We start from the raw sequence: 14,148 nt of genomic DNA, 5'->3' as shown, positions 1-14,148 counted from the left end.
ACTTCATGCAAGCACCTAAAATAAGTGTATCTTACGCTAACAGAGCATATTTCTCTTATTCTTGATATTTCACAATCATCTCTGACAGTTAAACTAGTTCAATTAGGTCAGGTCAGCCTGGTAAATAGAGGATATTTCTTTTCTGAGATATTGTTTTTCTATTAATTCCCAGTTGGATTATATTAATTTTGTTGGCAACTACGTTACACTCATGTGTAACCACATCCTCAATTAACTAAAATGCCTAAGATGTTTTCAGTATATACTACATGTACATCTTCTACTTTGGCTATTATTGCTGATTCTGATAAGATGCAAGGTAAGGTAACTTGAGTCTATTGTCGTCCTTTTAGACTCTGAAGCTAACAATCTTTGATGGCAGTGAACAGTCCACACTGCAATTTAAGAGCATTTTGGTACACAAACTCAGATATCCCACCAGGCATTCATAAAATCAATAACAAGTCATATGTCAATGAATAAAATATTTTAAAGAAACAAAGTCAATACTTTTTTGATAGTTTAGTGAAAATGGTGGGGATCAAATTGTATTTTCAAAGGACTTAAAATGGCTAAATTAAGGCTAAGGAAAAACACTTAAAAAGGAAAACATTTTCCTAACAAATACTATTGATAAAAAGTAAATTGGTAGTTTAAAGTTTTATACACAGTATAAAACATATTCCTTCACAAAACAATTTCACATTTTACCATTTAACCTTACATGCGCACTTTCTAAAATAAGTTTTATTTTATTATGAAACATAGTAAGACATTTCAAAACAAGAAATTTATTTAATGTGTTACCAGCCCAGGACCAAACAAACAGACTTTTCATTTTCTTGCTTTCTTTTAGCCTTGATCCAAATACATAAATAATATACATACATATTTTAAAATATTGTCTTTATTTCCGTTACTATATTTCACAGGATATGTCTGACATTTCATACATTTATTTTTAGAACATTCAGAAAGTAAAGCAGCCTGGTAGAAAATCAAGCTTTGCCTACCCAAATGATTTCAGTTTTCTGAAGCTGCAGTTCTCAATATAGCCTTTTATGTTCTTCCTGTTGGCACTTTGGACTGGACACAGCAGCTAAAACCCAGCCATCCGCACGTTAGTGTCACATTTACAAAGAAAAGAAAACATCAGACTTCCAGTCTCTGGATGCCACAGAGAGAGATTGCACCAGGAGGAAAAACAGTTTCCTGTGTGGTCTGCCCAAAATCTTTCTTCTTCAGAACTGTAGACAAAAACACTTTCAAGGTCTTTTCAGTCCCAGGAGAGGTAGAGGACACTCATGACTATGGCAGTTTACTCCTCTTTTCTCAGACACAGAGAGTTACCACTTAGGGAAATGGCCTGTTAAATGTGAAAATGGATTTTTCGCACTTAAAATGTAAAAGTGGGGGAGTCTACAGAAATGGTGTGGGCATGAATGTACTGCAGCCCAGCTCACAACTGACATTCTCACTTATGCCTCTGGGTATCTGACACAATATGTACGGAATGGTAAGTAAACCTCTGGAAGAAAAAAGGAAAGAGAAAACGACCTTGAAACAAATGGATTTTTGGGGAAAAAAAAGTGATTCTTGCTATAAAACATGTCCGGACTTATAAAAAGAGTCTTTATAATATCTCATAGCTATAAAGGTTATCTAATTTACCTATAAGCTTCAGTCTAAAAATTGGATCCTTGTTAAAGATTCTGTATGAGTACTTGCTTCTTAGAAGAACTTAAGTATTTCCAGGTTAACATTGACACGTAGACAAAAATGAAAGAGAACCGACTTCCAATCTAATGATGGTTCAGATGTATATATGTTTTTATTTTGTATATAAAATGTAGATATTTTGTATTTTGTTCTTGATGAGGTTCATTCTAGTAAAAGGAGAAATAAACGTCTTTAGTAAATGTGTACTAGAATGAAGTACTTTCTATGCATTTTATTATTTACTCCTAATTATAAGTACTAAATGTATAAATATTCCCATTTTGAATTTTGGCTATTTTAAACAGGTCAAGTAACTTGGATAAAATTAAATAGTTTATAAGCTATATAGCTGAATTTTAATACAGATGCAATTTTGGCTTTGATACATGAAAACTAACTATATATAAGTGCACCCCTAACACACAGGTACTAAAAAAGCATAAAACCGGGTTGGCAAACATTTTCTGTAAGGGACTAGAAGTAAATATTTTAGGTTTTGCTAGATATATGAGCCCTGTCACAGCTATTCAGTGTTGCCGTTATAACGTGAGAGCAGTCATGAATAATATATAATCAAAGAGTATGGGTGTGTTCCAATAAAACTTTATTTACAAAAACTGATTGAAGACCAGATTTGGCCTGTGGGTGGTACTTTGCCTACCCCTGGCTTAAAATAATGCAAAACTTGGAATAAGTTTTTACCTTTTGCCACAATAACATGAAAAATAATTTAAATGTTAACATAAAGAGGAATAATTGTTTAATACAATTCAAAGTTAAAACACTGGAGCACCTGGGTGACTCAGTTTGGTAAGCATCTGACTCTTGATTTCAGCTCAGGTCATGATCTCATGATTAGTGAGATCGAGCCCCACATTGGGCTCCAAACTGACAGCACAGAGCCTGCTTGGGATTCTCTCCCTCTCCCTTTGCGCCTCCCCCACTCATGCTCACTCCCGCTCTCGCTCTCTCTCTCTCTCTCTCTCTCTCTCAAAATGAATAAACATTTTGTAAAAAAGCAAGAGAAAACAACATCAGTTTAGAGGGGGTTTAGAGGGAGTAGATAACCAACTATCTAAACTCTTCCCAACTTTTTACCTATGGATTATGCAGGTTTCAAAAGAGAAGCTGAGTTGGAAAATAACAGGAACTTAACAGACACAACTTACATAGTGAATTCAAACCAAGAGGGGTCAGGGACATGTAACCAAAATACAGAAAGGAAATCTCAAAAGTCTCTATGGTAAAAATGCAATTACCTAGAAGGAGAACTGGTGTCTGTGTAAGTCATGGTGGCTACAGTCTTGTGTGCAGAATACCATAGAAAAGAGGTCTATGCAAGAGAGGGCTCCAGAAACCTACAAAAACAATTCCTAGAGCTCTTAGCTAAGAAATGATTCGCATATAATAGTGAGGACTATTACTAACCCAAACTAATGAAAAAACAATCTATAAGGATTATATTACCACTTAATCTGAGACAAAACCATAGTCAGGAATAATTCTTATTGCCACAAACCAAAATGGAAAACAACTCATGATTCACAGAACATCAGTTAGAGTTCTCAGAAGGATTTTAGCTAGGTTGTGGGGTAAAATGAGTCCTAACTTATAGCTTCCCTGGTTTCATCAACAGATTTTAAAAACAAGCCTATAGGGGACAAAATGTTTTCAAAATAACTATGCCTCAGAACAAAATCAAGAATGTTTATAGGGATATGAAACATCCAATACCCCAAAAAGCAAAATTCACAGCATTTGGTATTCAAATCAAAATATTATCTGTATGTAAAAAAGCAGAAAATCCATAAAGAGGTGAACACTGAATTAATAGTTAGAGTCCCTGATGGAGCACATGGGTGGCTCAGTTGGTTAAGCATCTGACTTCAGCTTGGGTCATGATCTCTCAGTTTAAGAGTTCAAGGGTTTGAACCCCACTGTGGGCTCTGTGCTGACAGCTCAGAGCCTGGAGCCTGTCTCAGATTCTGTGTCTCCCTCTCTCTCTGCCCCTCCCCTGCTTGTGCTCTCTCTCTCTCAAAAAGAAATAAATACTAAAAAAATTTTTTAAAGTAGAGAGAGACCCTAAAATGATACAGATGATAGAATTAATAAACAAAAACAGGAAAGCAGTTATTATAACTATACATAGTACAAGAAAGTAGAAGAATACTGAGATTTTGAATGGAGGAAATAGAAAATCCCAAACATAACCTAAGTCAAACTTTGGGAGCTAGAAAAATAAACATTGTCTGAAATAAAACATGCAATAGCTGAGGATAAGAGCAGATCATTTACTGCAGAAGAAAATGTTAGTGAGCTTGAAGACATAACAATATAAGCTATCTAAAATGAAACATAGACAAAAAATAAACAAAAGAAAGAGAGATTAGAAAGTAAAACATAAACAGAGCATCAGTGAGCCATAGGATAATCATACACATACATATATCCTTTTCAGTGAAAAAATCTGGAAAAATACTTGTATAAGTAATAAAAAAATATATGTCTCCAATGTAATGAAAACTACAAACCCACAGATATAAGAAGATCAATTAATCCTAAGCACAAAATATATTTTGAAATTTTTCCTTTGGATAGTTTCTTTAAAACATGGAATAAACAATTTAAAAATATTATTCAACCCTTTTCACACATTATAAAAACTTTTATTCATTTTTGAGTTTATTGCACATCCAAATTATTTCTTCCCAAGGGAATCCACATGGGTATACACTTTCAAGATGTTACATAAAAAATTATGTTTTGTCAATCACACATAAAAGAGAATCTGGCTGGATATAAAGAGGTTGGGGTAACTAATTTTTACCCACTTATGTCAACCTTTGCTCACATTTTTGTAATTTAGTGTTTCCATAAATTAAAATGTTATTAAAATTAAGGATCTTATATATTGAGATAATATCCATCCCCTAAATAATAGACCACATTTCCTTTTATGAGGTCCCGCCTAATAAAACAAAAATTTTCTCATCCCTGACAATATAATAATTACTTTTTGTGAAAAATTAAAACCTTTGCAACCTTAATCTTTCCTCCTCAAACCGACAGATTTAAAAATACACACAATTGCATATTTGAATCTAAAAAGAAATACTATTTTTTAAGGATTCATCTTATAGGAAAGCAACATAACATGTCATTCAAATAGAAATGAGATGCCAAAATTTTTGCTTATCATTATCATCAGTTTTTTTTCCCTTTCTAAGGCTGTAAAAATATAAAAGCAAGATTTAGCATGAACTTCACTATTCTTTAAAACAATGATTTTTATTTATAAGACTATAACTATCGATGTGATTTATCATTTCAAAAGTTTTATGTTACTTTGGGTCTAAAAATCTCAATTCACTTTCTGGTACTGTGACAATTGCCCTAGTGACTCATGTTCATATCTTTTTTTCACTTAAAAGTGGGGACAGAGTTAAACTCAGTTAATGTCAGTAGTGGTGTTACATCAGTTATCAAATAAATCACTCGTAGAATACAACTTCTGAAAAACTTTGAGTTGTCCCAGTTTTTATATTGTAGAAACAATAGAGGCATAGCCACATATTGATAATCTAACTTATGAGTTAGTCTTAAAATTCTACATGAAAGGAGCAACTGAGCACAGATGTCCCCATATCTTTATTTTAATTTTTTTTATGTTTATTTATTTTTGAGAGAGACAGAGACAGAGCATGAGTGGGGGAGGAGCAGAGAGAGAGGGAGACACAGAATCCGAAGCAGGCTCCAGGCTCCGAGATGTCAGCACAGAACCCCACATGGGCCTCGGACTCACAGATCGTGAGATCACTACCTGAGCCAAAGTTGGACACTTAACCAACTGAGCCACCCAGGCGCTCCCCATTTTTTTTTCAAATCTTTAAAAATTGTTCCAAATACAGCTATGGAATCAATTCAAGTATCCAGTCATAATAAAAGTAATCATGCAATTTTAGAAATAGACTTTCCATGTACAATTGTATTCGAAAGCTCAAGGGGACATGAGGTGATAAGAAACTCATTTATTGCTCACTTTTCTCTTTGAATGAGAAAAAAAATCTCTGTTTTAAGTATTAATGGATCCTGAGATTTATTTGGGGCTATCTCTAAAGAAAAATGTATCAGCTAAGAATGTATACTGGAGAAACTTCACACAGGGAGTAAAGAAGTACTGGTCTGGCTCCAGATAATAAAATAAGAACAAGTTAGTGGAAATTATAAAGGGACTTGTAGCAGATTAAGAAACAACTTACTTGTTTTTAATTTGTTTAGTTTCCATACAGGGAACTCAGTAATGGGTAGGAAGTTGGGGAACAATGAATTAAAATTATGTTTTGAGTCTAGATGCATTGCTCTAATGAAGTTGTTTCTACTACTTAATTGTGTCTATTTAGTAAAATGAAATTCTCTGATAATTTTCCTCATCTAATTCTAAAATAATATGAATAACGGATTAAACTAGTAAAATGTTTTGAAATAACATAAAATAGAACTCCAAAAGTATTCCTCAACGGAACATCCATAACATGATTTTGGCTCATATTTTTAAAGCAGAATGTATGTGGCAGCTTCTGTTTTTATTTACTCCAGAGTGACTTTTGTAGGAATTATTAATAGAAAATATCTGTGAGTCAGTGTAATGAGAGTGATGTGTTGTACATCAAAGCAATAAAATTGATTCATAGGTATTCATAAACCTTAAATCATTGAAGAAGTTCCATAAAGTAATTTGAATATTAAAAAGATACCACAATTTTAGAAATTCAATCATTCAGAATAATATTCGTAAGATTTTCTAAACCAGTGCTTCGATTTCTTCTCCTGATCTCTCTTTTCTGAGCAACTGCAATTTTGTTTCTTTTTTATTATTGTGAATTTCCCAACTGATACCCATAAAATTGCCATTAACAGTAATGCGAATAGTTACTTTAGTAAAAAATTTTAGATAAAGTCCTATAATTGGTCTCACTCAAAGGTATAGTATATAGCTTTCGTATAAGAAGGAAAAGTTTCACAGAAATAATTGCTATTTCTGCTGTGGCTATATGCCCATGTCTGCTTCCCAAATGAAATGGTGATCCAACTATGCATGCTTCCTGTTGGATTTAGAGTAACCCTCAAGATCTGGTGTATCTGCTACCTGAGGACATGGTCAGTTAGTTACTCCAATCTGAAAATAGAGCAAAAGTATATTTCATCTTTATCAGATATGTTCATAGTCTGGAGTGGTTTCTAGCAGGTTTTTTAAAGAAGAGTAATCCAAGACCTCCCCCTTCACAACAATGTTAATTAAATAAAATGAGCCACATGAAACTTTTTGTCCTTAAATGAATCAGTTTTCCTGGACAACTATTTTACATCCATCTAATATGTCATTAATATGTCATCTCTCTTAGAAGATGGGGTGGGGGCATAAATAAATAAATTCACCCTAGCATGAAACAATGTAAGCAAATGTAGGGTGTTTTTTTTAATGTTTATTCATTTTTGAGAGAAAGAGACAGACAGACAGAGTGTGAGCATGGGAGGGCAGAAAGAGAGGGAGACACAGAATCCAAAGCAGGCTTCAGGCTCTGAGCTGTCAGCACGGAGCCCGACACAGGGCTTGAACTCACGAACCACGAGATCATGTCCTGAGCCAAAGTCGGATGCTCAGCCAGCTGAGCCACCCAGGTGCCCCAACAAATGTAGTTTTTTTGACAAAGTATCAAACTGTTAAGAATGCCACTATTTGGATTTTTGATTACTATTTACTCTTTCTGGCATGGTGGGTACATAAAGGAAATACATTTATTTTTATTTTAATTTTCTTGGAGCAGAGATTTGACAGTATTACCCTTTATACATTTTTCTTGAGTCCAATTCCAGATCTTTCTTCCCACAGTACTTGAGAAAATCTAGCTGATTAACCCCCTAAATCGTCAGGACAAATAAATGTAATGTGCATTAATCTTCAGCACAGATCTATAAATACCTACTGAACTGCTAAAAGTGACCCAGCCATTCATCAGAACTGTGGACCAAATCTTTTTATGACTGGAAGTGACTATTACCTAATCATTTTTAAGCCAATTAACTAGAATATTGTATGGAAACTGTTTTATGTAATCATCTATCACACTCTACAAAGAGTACTCTTCCAGAGTGTCCTTAGGTAAATATTTTCATTAATTTTGGAAATTTATTATCTGCCCTCACTTCCTCTGCTCAGCTGCCCTGTAATATCTGTATGGGTTTAGTGTTTTACAAGAAAAAAATGTTATCTCATGCCTTCCTTTACAGTTAGTCCTTTAACTTCTACCTCTGTGTCCCAGGAAGGTAGCTATACTCATGAATTGCAGCATTAGACACACACACACACACACACACACACACACACACACACTTGTTTTGTTCATAACATCACAAATGCATATCAAACAGAATATATTTAAAAATTTTTTAATGTTTATTTATTTTGGGGAGAGAGAGACAGAGTGTGAGTGAGGGAGGAGCAGAGACAGAGAGAGACTCAGAATCCAAAGCAGGGTCCAGGCTCTGAGCTGTCAGCACAGAGCCCGACACGGGGTCAAACCCACGAACCGTGAGATCATGACCTGAGCCAAAGTCGGACGCTTAACCGACTGAGCCACCCCGGCGCCCCCAGAATATATTTTATATGATACTTAGGCAGCTAAAGAAACACACATGGCAAGCTAACATCACTGATGGGTCAAAATAAACCTATTACAATTCTAAGGGATGCATCAGTCTAAACCTTAACAAATACGGTACTGTTTTTCTCATGTATCAAAAATGCAAAGGTAGGAGATCCATGGAGTGTGAAGCTACTCAATATTTTGAGCTCTACTATTATTTCTGCTCTGCCATCCTTAATAGATTGGTCTCTGTCCTTACGTTTGTCAGTTGACACGAAGGAATTAGGTAGCATATGAAAAAATAACAGTTGCACACAGATCTGTTTGGTGCCAAATTATATAACCTCAACTCCACCTCCACCCCACCCACAAACACACACACCCACTACACGAAAGTATAGCATCACTGTCTTATATAGAAGACTAGATAGAGGTACAAATATATTGACCTTTGAATTGCTCGAGCTGAAAGGTCACAGTGGACATAGGCCCACACTCCTTAGTGGATAAATGATGGACCAATAGTAAAGAAAGATGACAACAGTACAAAAAGTTGAAGAACTTTTGAATCTCCCTCAGTGAAACTTCTGTCTAGAGGCAAGCTTTTCCTTAACCTCGATCTTCTTTCAGGAAGTCTCCATACTGTATTATTAGAAGCGTGGAACACCAGGAGGTAGTAGGTTAACTAAGATACACTGCAAACTTCAAACTAAGATATTCCTTATTTAATATTCCTTTCTGTAGGCAGTCATCATATGGACTGAAATCTGTGAGAGGATGCCCTCAACTCACGGCTGATCGTTTTACTTTGTGCTTTGTGATAGCTACACAAGTTTCCTAGTCAGACTTTTTCTGTATTGTTTTGTTTTGTCTTCATGATAATCTATTTAACATTTTAGAATGGGACAATAACCATGCTACAAAGATCATGAAAAAAATCAGTCTTCAAATTCATCTTTTCCCAGCCTCCATCCCCGTGCTCTTCACTGAACGAGATGCCATACTCAATAAAGTCTTACAGAAGACACCCTGAGTTCTTAGCCTGAGGTTTATGTATAACTGAAGCATGAAAATAGAGATGATTTATACATTTCGGTGCTTATGACATTATCTTGCTATACTCTTAAAAATACAAAATGTAAATACTATATTTCAAAGATAAAAGTTTCTTACGGTAAGAATATTTACATGCTTATCTTGCATATCTATCAAAGTATTCTAAGTGTCCCTTGCAAGTATAATACTCCATTCTATTTTGGAAAATATTAAAAGATCCATTTAGCTTTAAATGTCTTGTGAGTGTGTGTGTGTGTGTGTGTTGTGTGTGGTGTGTGTGTGTGTCTGAGTGTGTGTGCATGAAAAGTGATGATGAAGGAAAGTGATATAGATGATGGAGATGATGGTGACAATAAAGCTAAGTTTATTTGAGTTATTTCCTATGTAATACAGGTAGCATAAGCAAGTGCTACAGATTAACTTCATGTGAGAATGGCATGCACTTGGCAGAAGCCAGTTAGAATCTTGGGTAAAGTGACTGGTGTAGTGGTAATATAAATAAGAGGACAATTGAAGTTACAGTTACAAATTCATCTCATGCAGATCAATAGATAGATAAACTTTCTATATATTTATAATCTTGGCACAATTTGATTGATTGGCTCTTTTGAGTGAGGTCTATATACCTGTTAGCATGAAAAAAAATAAAATAAATTTTCTGAGAAGTAAAGCACTGTTAACTTATTTTACTATTATTCTAGGTGTTACAGATATTAGCATATTTATATAATTTCTCTTTCATGAAAATACTTACATAAAATAAACTGCAAAAAGTATAATTAGTACAGTATATGCATTAACATTTAATAATACATTACAACTTGTCCTCTCAAAAGTTATATCATTTGGTACTCTGCCTTGACTATACAGAAGAATTTGCTTGTGACTACTTATTGGTCAGCACTGAATTTTTTTTTAATTTGCAAGTTTGTTGTATAAGAAACATTATACTTTGGTTTTACTTGTACTTCATGCATTATTAGGAAGAATAAGAATATATTCATATATCTAATTTATTTTTATTATTTTCTTTATGATTTTTCTTTCCTTTTTTAAATGTTTATTTATTTTGAGAGAGAGAAGAAGAGAGAGAAGGAAGAGAGAATCCCATGCAGGCTTCACACTATCAGCCCAAAGCCCGATGTGGGGCTCGATCTGAGATCATGATCTGAGTCAAATTTAAGAGTCTGACACCCAACCAGCTGAGCCTCCCAGGCACCCTTTATGATTTCACTATTCATATTTTTGATCAATTCTTCTGTAATGACATATAAATAATTTTAATCATTTTAGAGCTGGATGAATATGTGTAAGACCTTTCACTATATTTTATAGAAGTATAAAGTGATGAACAACAAAAATGCTATACCAGCATATTTGTGATAAATAAAATTATTATTCTTGAAGAAAACAAACACACGGGTAGCTCAACATTGTATTTCTTTTATCTAACACAGCTTGCCTTATTTAAAAATAAAGCTAGGCAGCAAAATAAAACTTTCAAATTGTAAGCTAAAAACTGAGGTAGACCCCACCTATACAAAGAAGAAAGCTTATTTTATGATTCTTATGTTAGAAAATATGCTAACCCAATAAAAAATGAAGCTGTCCTTAAGGGAAAAAATGGTCTCTTTATTTTTATTACTTACTCTCTCTTTATCAATATAAATATATCTCTAATTTCAATACACATAGCCTCAGTTTAAGAAAGCATATCTCTAATAAAAAAGCCATCTTGGGCCATTATTAGAATTTGGAGGGGCACCTGGGTGGCTCATTCGGTCAAGTGTCCGACTTCGGCTCAGGTCATGATCTCATTGTTTGTGGGTTCAAGCCCCACATTGGGCTCTGTGCTGAATGCTTGCTCAGAGCCCGGAGTCTGCTTCAGATTCTGTGTCTCCTCTCTCTGCCCCTCCTCTGCTCGCCCACTGTCTCACTCTGTCTCTCAAAAATAAATAAATGTAAAAACAAATTTTAAAACAAAAAAGAATTTGGAAGTGTTTTCAAAAAGCATTCCAAGAAAATAAGCAAAACATTAAATTAAAAAAATATGATAAAGAGATTGTTACATACATATGCAGAGAACTTTTTCAGAAATAACCCCCAATTTTTTTATTGTAGAAAGTAGGCTGGTATTAATTTGTCAGTATTTATGTATTACCTACATCATTATAAGGCCAACAGTTATTGTATCCACAATGGTAGCACTGAAAACAGCAACACATTGACTTGTTTCAACAGAGGTTATTACAAACAAATCAGAGCTAGAGTCAATCTTTATATAATTTGTGATGGGAAATATCTTAAAGAGAAGTTTAGAAATTCAGTTGACCTACTTCCAATGGTCTGCATTACCAAAGGTCATGCAGAGAAATAGTCACTTCCGTATTTTAACTTTCCTGATGACATTACCCTGCGTGTTGCTCAACACTGACTAAAGATAAGTCTACAAAATAATTGTTTGACAACTTGTTGTCATGAAAATATCTTTTCTTATTATTCTGATGATTATATCAAATGATTAATATTAACTTATTGAATATTCCTGTCTGTAACAATATTCAGAAATGAATTTAATATTCAATTACTTTGCCCTTCTGGGATGTTTCTCTCTCCTCCTTTCTATGATCCTTATTTTCTGCTAATTTTTCAAAGCCATAAATATACATATACGTATATACATATGTGTGCATCTATTTAATTTGCACTTTACTTCAAATCCTTTCTACAAAATGTGTCATATACAATAAAATGTATGTATATATATTTTTAATATGCATATTTATCATAAAAATTAACAAGGTAAATTCACCTATTAAATCTTCAACTCTAGCCTGATATTAAGAAAATATAAAGAGGGGCGCCTGGGTGGCTCAGTCAGTTAAGAGGCCGACTTCAGCTCAGGTCACCATCTCGCGGTCCGTGAGTTCAAGCCCCGCGTCGGGCTCTGGGCTGATGGCTCAGAGCCTGGAGCCTGCTTCCGATTCTGTGCCTCCCTCTCTCTCTGCCCCTCCCCCGTTCATGCTCTGTCTCTCTCTGTCTCAAAAATAAATAAATTAAAAAAAGTTAAAAAAATTAAAAAAAAACAAAAAACAAAAGAAAATATAAAGATATGCCTTTTGCGTTAATAAAGGCAAAAAATCTAACAAATACATATTCATTCAAAAATGTCCCTGTGTAATTCAAAAAATCTAAACAAATACATATTAGTTCAAAAATGTCCCTCCTTGTGTATCATGTACTGGAGAAATAAAGAAGCTTAGGAATAATGTTACAAAAGAGAATAGGAAAAACGTATGGTACTGTAAAGGTGGAGGTGAGTAGAGAAGAATAGGGAAAGAGGGCACAAATAAATTATATAAATGTGTTCAGGGAACTATATAGATTCAGTGCCATACACATATCTCATAATAATCCTAATTCCTACAATGTGGCTTTTATTAAATAAGGTTTTACATATACACAAACCAAGAGTGAGGGAATACACTTGAAAAAATAACCATAGACAGCTGGCAACATCAGTAATGAAACTATAACTAACAAAAAGTTATTGTTTAAACAAATATTAAAAGAAGCCCTCATGAAATGCCCTGGCAACACAAAGGTATGATGGTTAGGTGACTGAAATACATGATAATGTTCAGCTAGAACTTGTTGAGACAACGAATATTTATGTAAAATTCCAGGTATGTCCTTCTAAAAGAATATCAACAAAAGAGAGAAAAGTGTTTGGAAAGAAAATAAATTGAGATCGCAGAATTTTCATTATAAGTGAAACTAATTTTAAAATAAGTAGGCAAGCCCTACATGATGTACACCTGCTGTATGTATGAAATATATGTACGCATGAAAGCATGGCTGCCAAGAACCTTCAGGCGACTGCAGAATAGTATAAGTCCAAGTTTGCTAACCTCTGGGACCGCTAACCTAAGTAATGATGCCCTGAGCCAGGTGAAGCAGGAGTCAAATCAGTACCAGAGACAGGTGCAGTCCCTCACCTGTGAAGTAGTTGTACTCAAAGGAACTAGTGAGTCTCTGAATGCCAGATACGTGAAACAGAAGAGAATTTTGCTGTTGAAGTTGCTAACTACCAAGACACTATTGGCCACCCGCAGGGTGAGATTCAGACCAAGAAGGAAGAAATGGCTCATCACCTTCAGGAATACCAGGACCTACTGAATGTTAAGATGGCTCTTGACATTGAAACTGCCAAGTATAAGAAACTGCTGGAAGGTGAGGAGAGCAGGATTGCTCTGCCCCTTCCAAACTTTTCTTCCTTGAACCTGAGGGAAACCAATCTGGATTCACTCTTTCTGGTTGACACTCTCTCAAAAAGGACCCTTCTGATTATGATGGTTGAAACTAGAGATGTACAGGTTATCAATGAAATTTCCCAGAATCATGATGACCTTGAGTGAAAATTGCACACACCTGGTGTGGCAATATATAACCAGCAGGAAATCCCTATCTTAAAGAAACAGCTTTCAGGAGCATTTCTGCAATTTTTCAGGAGCGCAAGATAGATTTGGAATAGAAATAGCCTCTAGTTATCAACACTCCTAAAAGATTGAGAAAAAAGTTTACAACATAATCTACTTTATGAAGAAAACTTGTGCTGGAATGCTTTTTGAAAAGTATTTTTGAATACCATTAAAACTACTTTTTTCCAACAAGTATCTGACCAACTCATTTCTGCTTCAATAAATCTTTGGAAAGCTAAACTAAACTA

The 14,148-nt window shown here is 34.5% G+C and overlaps 1 pseudogene; it reads left to right on the top strand.

Annotated features, from left to right (window-relative positions):
• The first annotated feature begins 13,273 nt into the window (after positions 1–13,273).
• On the top strand, positions 13,274–13,837 carry LOC102963546 (annotated as a pseudogene).
• The last annotated feature ends 311 nt before the right edge of the window (positions 13,838–14,148 follow it).

The sequence above is a fragment of the Panthera tigris genome, chromosome D1 (assembly GCF_018350195.1).
Source record: "Panthera tigris isolate Pti1 chromosome D1, P.tigris_Pti1_mat1.1, whole genome shotgun sequence".
Lineage (NCBI taxonomy): Eukaryota > Metazoa > Chordata > Mammalia > Carnivora > Felidae > Panthera > Panthera tigris.
This window is presented reverse-complemented; position numbering and strand designations above follow the sequence as displayed.